Consider the following 12,273-nt stretch of genomic DNA (forward strand, 5'->3'; position numbering starts at 1 on the left):
AATCCCCTATTCCCATCCCTCATCCCAATCCCCTATTCACATCCCTCATCCCAATCCCCTATTCACATCCCTCGTCCCAATCCCCTATTCAGATTCCTCGTCCCAATCCCCTATTGCCATTCTGTAGGATGTTCAGCTCCCAAGCTGGACATTCAGGATAAGTCACTCCTTGGTCATACAATTTTATTGCACCCAACGAGATATGTTGCTCCATTTGACTGTCAGCCTTGGCTCAGAGTTAACATTCTCACCTGCATCAGAACACTGTGGGTTCAAGGCCCATTTCGGGACTTGAGCACCAATCTGAGGCTGGCTCTCTAATCCAGTACTGAAGAATTCCTCACTGTCAGAAATGCTGCCCATCAGATGAGATGCTAAAGCAAGGCCATGTATGCCCCCTCTGGTGGATGTAGTAAATCAAAAAGGGAAAAGGCAGCTACAAGGAGTCAGGCTGCGGATCAGCCTGATCTGATGATAAAACAGGACAATTAAATAGCTTACTCATTTTCCTATTCTCTATGGCACCATTCAAAAGAGTAGTGGAATTCTCTCCAGTATCTTGCCTCAACCAACATTATAAAAGCAGGTGATCTGGTCTTTATCATATTGTTGCTTGAGGGAGTTTGCTGTGTATAAATTAGTTGCTGCGTTTCCTACAATAGGGACTGACGCATTTTGGGAGATCCTGCAGTGCTGGAAGATAGAAAATAAATGCAAGTCTTTATGTCAAGGGAGCCACATGAGAGGGTTATTGCAAAAAATGTTTATCACTCAGAGAGCCACAACTAGCTATGGTTCCAATGCGCTTATGTCACAATAATGGACTGATTGCTCAGAAATGTATCTGTTCTCAGAAGTTATTCACCACAAAGCAAAATTAAATGTATCCAACAACAGCAAATAGTCACACAAAGCCAATTTACAGAAATTAACTTCAATGAATGTCAAACTGTTTGGCTTCCATAGGATCTCAGTGAGTTGGTGACAATCCAGAGCAGATGCAGGACAGGTTCAATTATCAGTTATTAAACAACAGCAGGAATATCCCTCCTAATGGCGCCTGTGCCACGGAATACAATGGAGGTAATGTTGCAAATGTCTACCCCCCCACCCAGTCACAGTACTGCTGTGCTCTGGACATTGCAGGGATGTGAAAGGTGCTACATAGTGCCATATAGTGCTATTTTTTTCATTTACTTTGCCATTCTGCCACCGGTGTGATGACACATCAGCTTGAAGCGGCAGTAACCCTTATAGAGTGGAATTTTCCAGTCAAAGCAGAGCTGTAATGATTTCATGGACACCATAATATTTCAATGTCACAAAATAATTCTGTGCTCCCAGTGAGAGTTTACAGAAATTCTCAGAAACTGAGCTAAGTTAACAATCTAATAAACATCAGCGGATAGTCACACATTAAAATGCAAATACGTAAACACTTTAATAGGGAAAACAGATCAGAAAAATAATTAGAACAGGCATAGGCTATTAAATTCAGCCTCCTCTCCTACATTCCTTATCCCACCTATCCATCATCTCCCAATATTCCAGAATCTCCATATAATAACCTTCTTCATATGTCCCTCAATCCCTAACCAGCTACCTCCTCCCATATTCCTCACTCCCCACCTACCCACTTTCTCCCTCATTTCACCAACCCCACCTATCCACCTTCTGCCCATTTTCTTCAATTCCTCTTACCCCAACCTCACTCTATGTCCTGTCACTTCTCAAGGGCAGTTAAGAAGGGGTAATAACACTGGCCTTGCCAGAGGTGCTCACTTGCCATGAATGGGAAAAGTTAAAAATGAGTTTAGGAGGGCAAAATGGGGACGTCTCATTTGAATCTGTCGTTAAATCTCTTAGGTGTAGAAAATTGCAAGGCGCATAAGTTAGAGTAGATAGGAAGAAATGTTTCCACTTTGGAGAGGGATCAATAACCGGAGGACATAGTTTTAAGGTAAAGGGCGGGAGGTTTGGAGGAGATTTAAGGAATAATGTTTTCACTCAGGGGGTGGTGAGTACCCTGAACTCTTTGAAAGAGTGATCAAGGCAGCAACCTTCACAATGTTTCAGAAGTACTTAGATGATCACTTGAAGAGCAATAGCACACAAGAGTTAGAAAATGCACAAGGGTAGATAGGCATGTGATGGTCCATTACATGGACACAATGGGTCAATGGGCCTCTTTCCATGCTATAAAACTCAAAACAGCCTAACGGGTTGACAAGAAGCATTACAGAGAGGGTTTATGGTACTTTACCCCACAATTTGATGACTTCTGCATCTAGTGAACGGAAGATCAGAGCAAAGCCAACACATCAGATGGAAACTAGTGCCGCAAGACAGGCTGAGAGAGTTAAAAATATTTATCATGTGACAAACTTCCACTTACAGGCACAGGTAATTTTGTGCTCATCCAGTTGAGGGATGTCAATATTTGAAATTAGGAATTTGGAATTTCAAAAACTAGACTTGGCAACAAATACTGTTGGAATAGGCACAACATGTGTTAGACACAGTTGAACCCTGGATATAGAATGGAGCCAAGGGAAGGTGGTTTATGTCTGTCACTGCACAACACAGGTACAGTACACTATTGGTGGGGATAGGTCTGTTGCAAAGAAACATTTAGTCATAGAGTCACAGTCATAGAGTCATACAGCATGGAAACAGACCCTTTGGTCTAACCAGTCCATGCCAAACATAATCCCAAACTAAACTAGTCCCACCTGCCTGCTCCTGGTCCATAACCTTCCAAATCTTTCCTATTCATGTACTTATCCAAATGTCTTTTAAACGTTGTAATTGTACCCACATCCACCACTTCCTCACGAACAACTGTCTGTGTAAAAAAATTGCCCTCTCATGTCTTTTTTAAATCTCTCTCCTCTCACCTTAAAAATGTTGCCCCAGTCTTGAAATCCCCCATCCTACAGAAAAGACAACTACCATTAAGTCTATCTATATCCCTCATTATTTTATAAACTTCTATCAGGTTGCCTCTCAACCTCCTATATTCCAGTGAAAAAAGTCCCAGCCTTTCTTTATAACCCAAACCTTTCATACCTGGCAACATTCTGGTAAATCTCTTCTGAATCATCTCCAGCTTAATAATATCCTTCCCACAACTGGGTGACCAGAACTGGACACAGTATTCGAGAAGAGGCCTCACCAATGTACTGTACAACCTCAGCATGACTTTCCAACTCATATTGTTGGAAATATGACTCAGTGGTAAGCACAAGTCTGTCACTGCATAACACTGGGTTACATCACTGGTGGCACAAATCTGTCACTGTACAACACAGGGGTACCATACTGGTGGGTACATTTCTGTCATTGTATCATGGTGGTGTATGGTACTGGTAGGTGCAGGTCTGTCACCGTAAAACATTGGGATATAATATTGGTGGGTGCTGGTCTGTCACTATATAACACTCCATATCCTTTGATATATAATACATCAAACATTAGCCTTAAAAGTGAAAATTTCAATGGCAAGAGGCAGTGAAATAAAAATCCGATTATTCTATTTCTATTAGGGTTTGTTAAGGAGTAAATGTTGACCAAAATCGCCCCTTTTCAGCAAATAATGCCATGCAATCAGATGGGGTATTGGTTCTGATCTGAAAGTTGACATCCAGAGGACAGTGCTCATTGGCAACTACACTCTACAATTTGCAGAGGTCTAGATTGGGTCCTGAGGCAAAGCCAGACTGCTGCTCATTGAGCCATGGCTGGCTCTGTTAATGCTGGTGGGAACCAGTCAAGAGAATTAATAGGATTTTCATACATGGTGGCACAACCCACAGTCCTTTCAATCAAGGGATGAAATCCTTTGCTGGGGCTGGGTGGCAGGGTAGGGTGGAAATGTTTCCTGATTGTCTGCTGTAACCAACTGATGAGCGAACACCCACAAGTAACTGCAGGATGCCATCCATGTTGTTTCCATGCTGTATCCGTGGATTTTTTGAAGAAGTTACACTGATTACCAGGAGAGGTCAGTTTTGCACTGCAAGATTTTCAATGAGATAGAGGCTGTAAGAAATTGCATCTAATGTCCCCTACATTGTATTGAGCTGTTGAGGGCAGTGCTGCATGGTAAAATATAAACTATTCTCAGCAACAAGAGGAGGATGGGGAGGGACACAGCAGGAGCTCTCTACCTCTGTCTTGGAAACTCCAGGTGAGCAGCCCACAACCTTCTGGCAGCGGGGAGCGGGTGAATTCCTGATCTTTACTACCCTTCATTAGAAGAAGTGCTTCCTGATTTCACTCCTGAACAGCCAAGCTTAAAATATGTTTTGAGGTAATAAAATCAAACACAGTATATGGCTACAGTATAACCAGAAATTTGAACTTATTGGCACGGCTAGGATCTAACAAGCAAACTGACAGGATCTAATCACAATTCTGTTTTCAACTAGAACATCACTGCCCTTATATTCCACTTACAGGCAGCAAGCCCAAGAGTCTATGACCAGCTTGTTGCACGGTGGACTGCAAAGTGCAGATCTGTGACTTTTCCAAAGAAAAACTGTCACAGTGACCCATTAAATGATTAATTCCTCCATAACAATCAAAACCTATATGACCGATCTGTCATGTAACAAAAATGGCCTTATAATTGATGCATTACTTGAGGATGGATGCCATCAACAATTACCTGCTTTATATGTAACCAACACTATTGCTACAACCAGCAAAGTACACGAACCCAACAAAATCTGTAACAAATGCAGGTTATCACACATATGCAGAAACTGTCCAGCTTTTCTTCTTATCTGTAAGGCATGTGGCGCCATGGGACACTGAGCACATGGGCAGGAAATCTAATTCTGAAGTTCAAGCTGGACCCCAGAATGAAACACAGGTAACCAATAAGATGGTACAACACAACAACACTGGCAGCGAGGAAAGGGTTAACATATAAATGAAGTTCATAGTCAATCAAGAGAAAGGCAAATTTCAGAAAATGATTGAACTTTTAAAATTGTTAATCTCACACACCGTGTCAATGGATTAAGGTGATCAGAAGATCTTGCCACCATTAATAGCATTTGTCCTGAAAAAACAGGGTGACACACATTAAAACTAAAACTGACATGAGTGCTCATATCAGCTTATTGTCTCTATCCTATCCTGAAAGACATGCTACAGCCTACAAGAGACATTTCACGGCATATCACCAACTCTATGCAAGTTTATCTCGGCTTCCTGAAAACTTCGACCTGGTAGGTACCAAAGTTTCAGCACTGGCAGGAATTACCAGTCTGCACAAATCTGACAAAATTGTTAGCGTGTGAATCTATGCTCTGGCCAGGGATGAATCAGGATATTCAACAACTCTGGAATGCATGTGAGGCATGCCGAATGTCTCAACACTAACCCAGGAAGCTTCCACATCTACACAATGTTCCATCTACTCCTTGGATGAAAGTAGCAATAGACCTATTCATACCACAACAGAATATTACATCTTCAGATGAATTACTTGTCTACATTTCCTATTGTTCAATGACTTAACAATACAATGACTGTAACCGCTGATGACTTGATGAGTGCTATTTTCAGTTTATTTAGCGGCCCAATCTGATAATGTCTGAGAAAGGACTGCAGTACACTGGCAAGCCAATTCAAGATTTGTATTACGTGGGGAGTGACTCAAATTACATCATTACCCCACTATCCATGCTCAAGTAGTCTAGCAGAATGTATGGTACATCCTACTAATTCAGCTAATGATTAAAGCGGCAGGCAACAAGTCAAGAATTTCCCATTGCATTGATGTATTTCTGTGCAAAACCACTGCAGAACAGATTACCATCCACGCACAAGAAGACAAGTGTGAACTAGCTTGCCCAGTAACCAACTCTCTAACCCTTCTAAGACAGAAGACATTCTTCTTCACAGATGGAGGAGAATTAAAAACATACGTGACAAATGAGCAGGTAGGTAACTAACGAAACTATGCACTGGGCAGAGAGAGTGAGTTAGAAATACAACACTTGGATACCAGCAAAGGTTTCTAAAATATGCAACCAGCTCAGGTCATATTACTCAGCCAGCTCAGACCAATGTACGACACATAAATCTTACATGAGCGTGTCAGTAACAATATTAAGGCATGCAAAATAATAATAGGGTAATTCTATTAAGGGATTTCAACTACCTCAGTATTAATTGGGATAATCATAGCATATAGGGCTTACGGGGGGAAGATTTCTTGAAATATAAGATTAAATATAAAATTTGCCCATTTATATCCTGTATATGAAAATCAGCACAAATTCAACCCACCCAATTACTGCTCCATCAGAGTACTCTCGATCATTAGTAAAGTGATGGAATGTGTCAACAACAGTGTTATCAAGCAACACTTGCTCAGCAATAACCTGCTCAGTGACGCCCAGTTCGGGTTCTGCCAGGGCCACTCAGCTCCTGACCTCGTTACAGCCTTGGTTCAAACATGGACAAAACAGCCGAAATCCAGATGTGAGGTGAGAGTGACAGCATTTGTCATCAACCGAGTGTAGCATCAAGGAGCCCGAGCAAAACTGGAATCAATAGGAGTAAGAAGAAAAACCCTCCACTGGTTGGAATCAGACCTGGCACATAAGAAGATGGTTGTAATTGTTTGAGGTCCACCTCAGCTCCAGGACATCTCCGCAGGAGTTCATCAGATTAGTGTCCCAAGCCCAACCATCTTCAGCTGCTTCATCAATGACATTCCCTCCATCAAAGGTCAGAAGTGGGAATGTTTGCTGTTGATTGCACAGTGTTCAGCACCATTTGCAACTCCTCAGATGTTCAAATGCAACAAGACCTGGAAAATATCCAAGGGTTGGGTTGACAAGTGTTCAAGGTGACACTGTGGGAGCATTTTTGTGATGCTGACCTCAACATTAGGTGGTTAGATTATTCTTATTGGAGATTGTCTCTTATTGGAGATGGTCGTTGCCTGGCATTTGGGTGGTGTGAATGTTACTTGCCCCATGACATTCAATGATTTTACCATCAGTGAATCTCCCACTATCAAAACCCTGGGGGTTACCATTGACCAGAAACTCAAATGGACTCACCACATAAACACAGTGGCTACAAGAACAAGCAAGAGGCTAGGAATATTGCAGCAGTTAATTCACCTCCTGACTCCCCGACACCTGTCCACGATCTACAAGGCACAAGTCAGGAGTGTGATGGAATACTCCCCATTTGCCTGGATGAGTGCAGCTCCAACAATATGCAAGACATTTGACACTATCCAGGACAAAGTAGCCTGCTTGAATGACACCACATCCACAAGCATCTACTCCCTCCATCACTGTCACTCTGTAGCAGCAGTGTGTTCTATCTACAAGATGCACCACAGATATTTGCTGAAGATTCTTAGACTGTACCATCTAGAAGGACAAGGACAGCAGAAATATAACCATCCGCAAATTCACCTCCAAGCCACTCACCATTCTGATATCCAGGAAATATATTGCATTCCTTCATTGTCGCTGGGTCAAAATCCTGGTATTTCCTCCCTATGGGTATTGTGGTCTACCTATAGAAGATGGACTGCAGGGGTTCCAGAAGGCACCTCGCCACCACCTTTCAAGGGCAACTAGGGACATGTGTTAAATGCTGGCCAGCCAGTGACATCCACGTCCCATTTAGAGTGAAATGTAGGAGTATCAAGCCTAGAGAACCCTGGATATCTAGGAATATTCAGGACTGGATAAAAGGGAAAAGAGATATATAACAGGTACAAAAAGAGCAAAGCATCCTTAGAGGAGTATCGAAAGTGTAGGAGACCAAAGAGGGGCATGAGAAAATGCTGGCACACAAGATTAGGGAGAGCCTCAAGATATTCTATAAGCATATCAAGGAGAAAAGAATAATCAGGAAAAGAACCTATTGGGGACCAAGGGGGCAATCTGTGTGTGAAGTCAGAAGATATTGGTAGAATGTTAAATGAGTTTCATATTTCTCTTTACTTGGAAGAAAGAGGATGCAAGTACAGAATTCGAGAAGTTGGACTGTGAAGTTCTTGAGCAGATTGGTATAAGAAGTGAAGAGGTATTGGAGGTTTTGGTGGATTTAAAAGTTGACAAATCCCCAGGTCCAAATGAATTTATCCCAGGCTGCTGTAGGGAATGAGGAAGGAAATTACAGGGGCCCTGAACCAAATTTTTAAATCGTCTCTGGCCACAAGAAAGGTGTCAGAGGACTGGAGGCCAGCTGATGTAGTTCCACTTTACGAGAAAGGTGGTAGAGATAGACCAAGAAAATGTACACCAATGACCCTAATATCAGTGTAGGGAAACTATTGGAGAAAACAATGAAGGAGAAATTTAATCTGCATTTGGAGAGACAAGGTTTGATCAGTGGTAGTCAGCATGGCTTTGTCAGAGGGAGGTCATGCCTAATAAGTCTGGTGGAATTTATTGAGGAAGTGACCAGTGTTTGGTTGAGGGAGGGCAGTTGATATAGGAAGGATATTATTAAATTGGAGAGGGTTCAGAAAAGATTCACCCGGGTGTTGTTGCGAGGACTGAAGAGTTTGATTTATTAGTAGAGGCTGGAAATGCTGGGATTGTTTTCCCATAGGAAGTTGAGGGGTGACCTTATAGAGGCTTATAAAATCATGAGGGGCATAGATAAGGTGAAAAGCAAAGGTCTTTTCCCTAGGCTAGGGGAGTGCAAAACTAGGGGGCATATTTTTAAGGTGAGAAGAGAAAGATTTATAAGGGACCTGAGAGACAACTTTTTCACACAGACAGCAGTTCATATGTGAAATAAACTGCTAAAGGAAGTTGTAGATGAAGGTAGAGTTACATCAAAAGATGTTTGGACAGGTACATGAATAGGAAACGCTTAGAGGGATACGGGCTAACGCAGGCAAATGGGAATCGTTAAGTTTGGGAAACTTGGTCAGCACGGACAAGAAGGGTCTGCTTCCCTGCTGTATGACTCTATATGGATTTTGGCAAGGTCTTTGACTAGGTCCCTCAAGGGAAACTGTTAAAGAAAGTAAAAGCTCATAGGATCCATGGTAATTTGGCAAGCTGGATTCAAAATAGGCTTGGTGTCAGGACTCAGAGGCTGTTTGTGTCACTGGGTCCCAGTGTGCAATGGTATATCAGTGCTGGGTCCCATTGTTTATAATATTCATAAATAGCATAGATGAGAATATGCAGGGGATGATAAGTAAGTTTGCAGTGTCACAAAGATTGGCCCATTGGTTGACAGTGAGAAGGAAGGTGTTAGGTTACAGATTGGTCAGATGGTCAGATCAGTGGCAGAAGGAATTTAACCCAATAAGGTGAGACAATGGACTTTGGAAGAGGGAACAAGACAATTGGAAGCTCATGGGGATAGAGGGATCTTGGGGTGTTTGTCCACAGATCTCTGAAATTGGCAGGACAGGTTAATAAGGTAGGTAAGAAGGTGTACAGTATGCTTGCATTTATCAGTCTTGGCATAGATTATGAGAGCAGGGAGATCACGTTGGAGCTGTACAGAACTTTGTTTGGGTCACAACTGGATTACTGTGTGCAGTTCTAGTCACCACACTATAGGAAGGATATGATTGCAGTAGAGGTGATGCAATGGAGATTCACCAGGACTTTGCCTGGGATGGAGCATTTCAGCTATGAGGAGAGGCTGGATAACCTTGGGTTGTTTTCTTTAGAACAGGGAAGGTTGAGAGGGAAATGTACTCAAGGTGTATAAGATTATGAGGGGCATTGACATGATGACAAGAAAGCAGCTGTTCCCCTTAGTCAATGGGTCAATAACAAGGGGCATAACTTTAAAGTGAAAGGCAAGAGGTTTAAAGGGAATTTGAGGAAATCATTTTTCACCCGGAGGGTGGTGAGGGTCTGAAATACACTGCTTGAGAGGGTAGTTGATGCAGAAAACCTCACAACCTTTAGAAAGTATTTGGGTGAGCACTTGAAGTGTCATAACAGTGTCATGACCTAGTGCAGGAAAGTGAGACCAGTGTAGGCAGTAGTATATTGTTGGCAGTCAGACTCGATGGGCCAAAGGGCCTCTTCTGTACTGTATGATTCTAAGAATACTCAGAGGATGATTGTGGGTCATACTGAGTGAAAGCAATCAGCAGCAGGACAACACAGTTACTAAACAAGTGCAACAACATATGTTTTTTTTGGGACAAAGGGATGTTGTGCTATGTCTTACAGTCAGTATGTCAGTTTGCCATTAAAAGAAATGTTCATGAAATCATCACTATTTCATAGCATGTGACTCAAGTGTACAAACAGCTCATATTCCATCTTATGTCAGATCACTTGAAGCATGACACTCTACTGGTAGCATGCTGCTCTGTTCATGTCCAATAGATTAAAATTAGCCCAGATACTTAGTGTGCTTGTGGAATGTAATGCTTGCACATAAACATTTTTGTAACTAATGTCTACGGATTATCTACACCTAGTTTCTTAAGCTACGGGAGATTTCATAAGCAATGTTGCATCAGGCAACACCCTGTCGGAGGCAACTTTGCACTAACTATCAACTATCAACTCAAGCCTGGATGTTTCTGTCACTTCATGAATTAATGTGGGGAAAAGTAGAGATTCCAGTAGACACCCGTAGATTTCCACTAGTGAATTCCTGCCAGAATGTACATCAGTCATCACCACTCTATCACCCCTCCTCAATCCTCAATTCCTAACAGATGTTATAAGGCTCTCTCCAATTCCATGCAAATAATGTTATTAAAACCTTTTTGAAAGTCCATATAATATCCATTGAAATTCCTATATTCAGATTGTTCCCTATGAAAGGAAACATGGAAAAGAAAGTCAAAATCACCTGGGGAGAATCTCTAAGTCAGGTATATCAATAAATTAAACATTTTGAAAACAACAAGCATCAAATTCATGTCACATGCAACTTAACATCCATTGCCAGGGAACTGGCATATAGTAAATGATTATGTATCTGAACATTAATAATATGTAGGTCAGGTGGAGAGAGATTGATTTTTTAATGAACACTTCACAGTAATTCAGATCCATACAATCATATCCCGGCAACAACATGTAGGTTACATATCTTCAATCTCAGCTCTTCAGGAACTATTTTTCACCATCGATCCTAAACAGAGTTTTAGAAAATCAAATAAAAACAAATTTTCACAGATGCTGGAAATCTGAAATGAAAACATAATGTGCTGGAGAAACTTAGCAAGTCAGGTACCATCTGCAGAGAGAGAAGCAGAGTTAACATTTCAAGTCTAATATGGTTTTTCTTTGGAAAATCTGTTGTTTTCCTTAGGCTGAGAAGGTTAAGGGGAGATCTGCTGGTGATGTTCAAGATCATGAATTGTTTTGACAGAGTAATTAAGGTCATATTATTTCCAATGGCTGCAGGAACATTAACCAGAGGACACAGATTTAAAGTGATTGACAAAAGGCAAAGTTGGGGTGAGGGGTTTGGGGGGATTGGGAATGAGTATTTACTTACTCAGTATTGTAATCTCTAGCGTAGAGTGCTGCCTAAAAGGGTAATAACGGAAAGCAGATTCCATGGCAACTTTCAGAATAGAATTGGATTAATATTCCAAGGGAAAATATTGCAGGACAGTGGGAACATGCTGGGTAGTGAGACTAATTGGATAGTTCATTCAAGGCGCTGGCATAAAAATAATGGACCAAGTGGTGTCCTTTTATGCTGTACTAATCCATGATTTTACACAGAGTACAAGTTTCAGATCATCCCTGTTTACTTTCTCTCTCTCTCTCCCACCCCTTCCTTATCGCCACGATCATTCCCGCTGTTCATTGCCCCTCTGTCCCTTCTTTGCCATTTCCCCTCCCTGCATCCCTCCAAACCCCACCCACCCCCATGCTCCTTTCACTCCCTCCTTTCATCGTGACATAGGTTTGCCGTCTGAATAAAGCTGGGGTTAATCGCAGTGCCCACACAGACACACACACAAGCCTCTCATCCCCCCACTCCCAGCAGCCGGCCGCGGTATAAACTCTGCCAGCGGACTGAACCCACCGCCACTGCATCAACCAGAAGCGCCGCTTGTCCCTGACCTTGGACAGGGAGCCGCCGTTGCTGCTGCTCACAAACTGCAGCGCTCCCCGTCCCCTCCATAGCCACCGGCTACTCACCTGATCTACCGGCGCTGGGGAGAGATGTGTACCGCCCCATGTGTCTCCTCCGGGGGCTTCGGCTGCCCTCAGTCCGCACTCCAAGCCCTCTCTCGCTGATTCATTCCCGGCTCTGTGTGTGTGTGTGTGA

The 12,273-nt window shown here is 42.4% G+C and overlaps 1 protein-coding gene across 2 annotated transcripts in view; it reads right to left on the reverse strand.

Annotated features, from left to right (window-relative positions):
• LOC109916696 (epsin-2-like) overlaps positions 1-12,273 on the reverse strand; it is a 144,712-nt gene extending 132,439 nt beyond the window's left edge. For both annotated transcript variants that reach the window (XM_048610821.1, XM_048610820.1), the window contains exon 1: positions 12,144-12,273. The gene's annotated coding sequence lies outside the window, so the exon portion shown is untranslated. The remainder of the gene's footprint in view (positions 1-12,143) is intronic.

The sequence above is a fragment of the Rhincodon typus genome, chromosome 23 (genome assembly GCF_021869965.1).
Source record: "Rhincodon typus isolate 14 chromosome 23, sRhiTyp1.1, whole genome shotgun sequence".
In the NCBI taxonomy this organism is placed as follows: Eukaryota; Metazoa; Chordata; class Chondrichthyes; order Orectolobiformes; family Rhincodontidae; genus Rhincodon; species Rhincodon typus.